Raw genomic sequence first — 5,831 nt, forward strand, 5'->3', positions numbered from 1 at the left:
TTAAGAACAATAATGGTCCATCCTAAGGCCTTTTTGTGCAACTTCAACATATCCACTAGTTTCTTTTCTTGATGCATGTCTAGGGTAGATTAGATGATGATAGGCAATTTGCCTTCTTCTCCTAGAAAAGCATATTTCAGATGGGATGGGAGTTGCTTTAACTCCAAATCAGGTGGTGATTCAATGGACGGGGTGAAGTCTTTTTGCTCACTATTTTCCAGCAGCTCAAATGCAGCAGCATCCACTAGGAGTATCGGTTCCTATTTCCTCTATTTCCTCAACCTCTTTTTCTATTTCCTCATCATACTCTTCTTCCAACTTAAGGTTTTTCTGAATTCCTTCTTCGAAGCACATCTCCTTTATTTCAGATATTCTAGAACACTCTTCCAAGTAATCAGGGTACTTTAGAGAGTTGAAAACATTAAATGTGACTTTTTGGTCTTGGAGTCTCATGGTCAACTCTCCTTTTTGGACATCTATCAAAGTTCTTTCGGTGGCTATAAATGGTCTCCCTAAAATAATAGGAATGTCTTTATCTGTCTCAAATTCTAGAATGATAAAGTCTGCCGGAAATATGAACTTGTCAACTTGCACTAACACATCCTCAATCTTTCCCTTAGGGTATGTTATGGACTTGTTGGCCAATTGGAGTGAAACCGTGGTCGGTCTAGCCTCACCTATGCCTAAGGTATTGAAAACGGATAAAGGCATGAGGTTGATACTAGCTCCTAAGTCACATAGGGCTTTCCCTATCTCCTTCCCTCCTATTGAACAAGGAATGGTAAAACTCCTTGGATCTTTGAGCTTAGGGGTATACTATTGGTCAAAAGTGCACTACATTCTTTGGTAAGGGCTACAGTCTCATATTCAGTCAACTTCTTCTTCTTACTTAGGATGTCCTTCAAAAACTTAACATAACTAGGCATTTGCTCAATTACCTCAACAAGTGGGATGTTGATGTGCAATTCTTTAAACACATCCAAGAATTTGTTAAAGTGTAGTTCCTTTTTTTGATTCATCAACCTTTGGGGGCAAGGAACATAAGGAGGGACTGGTTTTATCACATTTTTGCTTGGAAATGTTGAGCAAGATGGGTCTTGAATGCCTTGGGTTTTTGTGGTGCACTTTGGAGGTTCAGATTGAATTTTAGCATCAAGCTTAGGGGTCTTTAAAACCTCAGTCTCTTCTGACTTTTTTAAAGCATCCTCAGGAAAGAGTAATGGAAAGTCTGATTTGGGGGGGGAGGGGACAGAAATGGTGGTCTCAGATGCCTGCTTTTTCTAAAGGTTGGATCGGCCTTTCTTTGGCAGGAACCAATGTTGTAGCATCAGTCTTTGCCAAAGTTGGTACACTATCTTCGGGCACTTTTTCTGTCAACTCCTTCCCACTCCTAAGGGTTACTACTTTCACATGTTCCTTACCTAGGTTTCTAGGGACCTCTGTATTACTAGGCAAGGTACCAAAGGCTCAATTGTTCTGGTTGAGTGCAAGTTGACTGACTTGAGTTTCTAAATTCCTGATGGCCGCACTTTGTTGATTAATCAAAGCTTGATTTTGGGCTTGTGCATGTGCAAAAAGTCCTTTAATCATTGCTTCCAAAGAAGACGATTATGTCTGTGGAGGAGGTTTATTCTGAAAAGGTGGTTGGGAATTCTAGAAACTTTGTTAGTGAGTCTGAGAGTTAGAACTGTTTCCATATTGTTATGGTTGGAAATTTAAGTTCCTTGTTGTTTATGGATTGGTGGGTTTAAACTGGGACTGTTCCAAGAAAAGTTCGGATATTGCCTCCAACTGGCATTATATGTGTTGGAATAGGGATTAGCTCGGTTATAAACATAGTTCACCGATTCAGAATTGTGAGGACAGTGTTCATACGAGTGTTCCCCGCTACATCACACACATTTCATAGATAGGACTATTGGAACATGTGTATTAGCAGCTTGTTGTCCTCCCTGACCGGAAGTTAAATTTTTCAACATGTTGGTCATGGAGGTAAGTTGAGCTGTTAATGCAGTATATGCATCTACCTCATGTATCCCAGCAGTCTTTTTCTGTGGTTGAGCACGTGGGTCGGCCCAATGCACATTGTTTGCGGATATCTTTTCCAGGATTTCATATCCTTCATTATAGGTCATGGCTGTGAAGGCTCCGCCCGCAGTCGCATCGAGCATTTGTTTTTCCATGGGATTTAACCCATTGTAAAACATCTCAAGTTGAATACAGTACGAAATGCCATGATGTGGGCATTTCCTCAACAGTTCTTTGAGCCTTTCCCACGCGTCAGGAACAGCCTCATCGTCCATTTGTTTAAAAAGACAGATTTCATTCTTGGACTTAGCGTTCCTTGTTGGTGGGAAATATTTTCACAAAAAAATTTCTACCATGTTACTCCATGACGGCACAAAACCCGAAGTTAAAGAGTTAAACCATGCTTTTGCCCGATCCCTCAATGAAAATGGAAATAAAGCGAGTCTTAGAGCGTTATTTGATACTCCCGAGATCAGGAAAGCATCAGTGATTTCCATAAAATATTTTAAGTGCGAATGTGGGTCCTCCGAAGGTAATCCGGCAAATTGGCCATTCGTTTGCAACATGTGAAACATTATCGATTTTAGTTCGAAATGGAGAACGGTCATATGTGGTCTCACTATCCCGAAATTAATTGCTCAAAATCAGGAATAGCATAATCCATGATCCTCCCATTTTTGGAATTTGCCAAATTGATGATGTTCGGAGTTTGTGCTCTTTGTTGCTCATTAGGTTCCGATTCTGTGTCCAAATTATTATCATTATATGGGTGTCCTTGTTGAAAATTCGGGAATGGTAGAATTGGTGCAAAAACCGGCGGTTGGTTTTTCAAATGCGGTATTTCCGGAATGATTGGGGGAGGTAACGCCATGTTTGGAGGGAGTAGAGAAAAAAATGTTCTTTGAGCCCTTCTTCTATGGTGAAACGTTCTCTCAATGTCGGGATCAAATTCGAAAAATTCCCCGTGTTGTGACCGTGGCATACACCACTTTTAAAAACGATTCTAATTGTACTAGAAAAATCAAATCTTTTACTTTACTCAAAATAAAACTTTTAGCTTGCCAATCCCCGGCAGCGGCGCCAAAAACTTGGTCGGTTATATCGCACACCGTTAGACAAAGGAATTGGGCCACAAAGCAAGTATACAATACGGCCCACTGTCGTCTTTTCAAGTAATAAAGTGGTACAAGTACCGGAATATCGTCCACGGAGATTGTAGCCAAAGTTGAATGAGAGTCCAATGAAAGAGATGATTTCAGATGACGATTTTGAAGACTTCAATTTGATATTAAGGTGAATTAAAACAGAATACAAATATATAAAGGTAGCGAGGGTGTAAGACTTAAGGTGAGAACGAAACACAAATTCCAGTAGCCAATGCTGTAGGAATGCTACAACAAGCAGTGTTTCGAAACTAAGTTCCACCATCTATTTTGAAGGCATTCCTCTCGGACTTCACCATTGCACTATATTATAGCTTTCCACCCATATCTCTATGTGGTGTCCGGACCAGGGATAGTGACACGATGATGTTTTCAAAATATATGGACAAACAAATCTCTTTGCTAAAAATCACTCTCTCGGGTCGATTCCCATATCATTCGAGTTCGCGTGTTCTTGATAGTTCATCTCTGAATCTATCGCACTTTGACACTTTCGAAGAGTGACCAACCCGTCGGGAGTTAAGTTTTGAAAAACATAAATGACAAGTCTCTTTGTCCGCAATTTTCTCAAGTCTACCTCTTATGTCATCCAAGTTGACGTGCATTCAATGGCTTATCTCTAAGTCCATGGCACTTTAACACTTTCAAGTGGTCAACCAGTCAAGAAGTGTGCTTGGTTTTATAAAAACTCGAATGAAACAATGGAACGTCGTTTACGAAAACACTTAGATACTTTCGTTTGGTTTGAAAATCTCACCTTTCCGTCTCACACCCAAGCTATAAAAGCTTAGCTACTCATAACGGAAAGTAAATTACAAGAAAAATAAATGACGGAAAGTAATGACATAGACGTAAATTGCATAAAGTAAATGACGAGAAAATAAATAATGGGAATGTAAATGACGGGAATGTAAATGACGAAAATGTAAATTGCGGAAATTAAATAACGGAATGTAAATGACAATAATCGTAAAGGAACGTAAAATAAAGAGCGGAAAATAAAAGACGAGAATATTAAAGAAGAAAAAGATGAAGAACTCAAGAGATTACTATAAATCACCCATGGAGAGGGTTGATTTTAAAACTAGATAATGTTTTGAATGGATGATGAAAATAGAACCGCAAGCCCTCCTACCCAAAGGAGGCACTAAAAGACAAAAATTATAAAACTTGGAGGTTAAGCATCCTAAGTTAAGTTACAAAGTAACAAAAGAGTAACTAAAAGTACATTATCCTAACAAAAGTCTTAACTATAGATTTTTAACCAAAAACTCAGCTTTTACAGCTCTCTTCCACAAGTACAAAAAGGCAGCGTCTTAACCATTAAGCCCTCCAAAAAGCTGCATATTCATCAGATCGCCGCTGCACCAATGTTGTAGCATCTTGCTGTTTTCACAAAAACTTACCATTAGCATCATCTATGAGTACCAACAAGTCAACCACAATATTTAACTTCATAATAACAAATGTATAAAGAAATAAATAAAAATGACTTATAGTGGGAATGAAAAGAAATTATTCTAACAAATAAGACGTGAAACGAGTGCTTTATGTGTTAAATTCTCAACACATATCAATGGGTGACCAAATATACAACCTGAGTCGCATATAAGGTTGCATATGACCTATAGATGGTATATAACCCCATTTTTAGGGTTTTCCTTCATTTTCTCAACCCGTTTCATTCATTTTAGGTTTAGGGCGATTTTGCAAGACTTTTGGTGCAATCTTAAGAGTTTGTGAGTAGAACATATGGCTTGGGGTTGTATTTTGAGTTGGATTGTTTAAATGGTCATCTAAGAGCTAGGATTTGGTCACTCTTCATCTCCTTCATTTAACCCTCTTGAAGGTGATTTATGGTTACCATTTAGGGCTAATGATTGAGTTTGGTTGAAGATTAGAGGATGTGGAGTGCAAATGAAGTGGCTAGCATAGAGATCCAAGATCTTGGTTGAAGATAGCTTAAAGCTAGTTCAAGCTTGGGTGAAATTATGATTGCGTTAGAGATGGTAGATTTTTTATTAATAGAAGCTTGAGATTGTTTGGATCTAGATTTAGCTTAAATTTAGCGAGGTGAGTTTCAAGTACTTTATGAAACTATGTACATGTCAAAATGTCTATTTTAAGCTTTCAGATGGTTCCTTGTGATTCTATCAAATGTTGGTCATTATTTGGTATGTGAGCATCCTTGGTATAATTAATTTCATAGAATCTTAAAAATGTGTAAATTTTAGGGTTTTGAGACATTTGGAGATACAAATCACTAGAATATGATATTTTGAAGGTTGGTTCAAATAAATAGGAGTTTTGGGATATATTCTCATTTTGATAAATAAAGTTGCAAGAATATGAAGTAAATATATTCCTATATACTTTTGTTGACTTTCTTGAAGTGGGAAAGTAGGTTGTGTTGGAGATATGCCCATTAACACAATAAAATAGTAATAGTCTAAAGATGCATGGGCTTATTGGGTCGCACACAAAGTCCAGTCATGTAAAAGCGAGAAATAATGTTAGAGGATTAACAAATAATTAATTAGAAGTGTTTTAATTAATTTGGAATTACTAGAGGGATTAACTAGAAATTAGTCCATACTTGTTATTAGATAAAATTTAATAATTAATTAGACTTATTAGATT

The 5,831-nt window shown here is 37.6% G+C and overlaps 1 non-coding gene across 1 annotated transcript; it reads left to right on the top strand.

The window, feature by feature from the left end:
- Positions 1 to 2,229: 2,229 nt before the first annotated feature.
- LOC112528848 lies at positions 2,230 to 2,336 on the top strand. The gene has a single exon (XR_003070867.1). It is a non-coding gene; the product is annotated as a small nucleolar RNA R71 (small nucleolar RNA).
- The last annotated feature ends 3,495 nt before the right edge of the window (positions 2,337 to 5,831 follow it).

Source organism: Cynara cardunculus, assembly GCF_001531365.2.
Source record: "Cynara cardunculus var. scolymus isolate 2C chromosome LG 15, CcrdV1, whole genome shotgun sequence".
In the NCBI taxonomy this organism is placed as follows: Eukaryota; Viridiplantae; Streptophyta; class Magnoliopsida; order Asterales; family Asteraceae; genus Cynara; species Cynara cardunculus.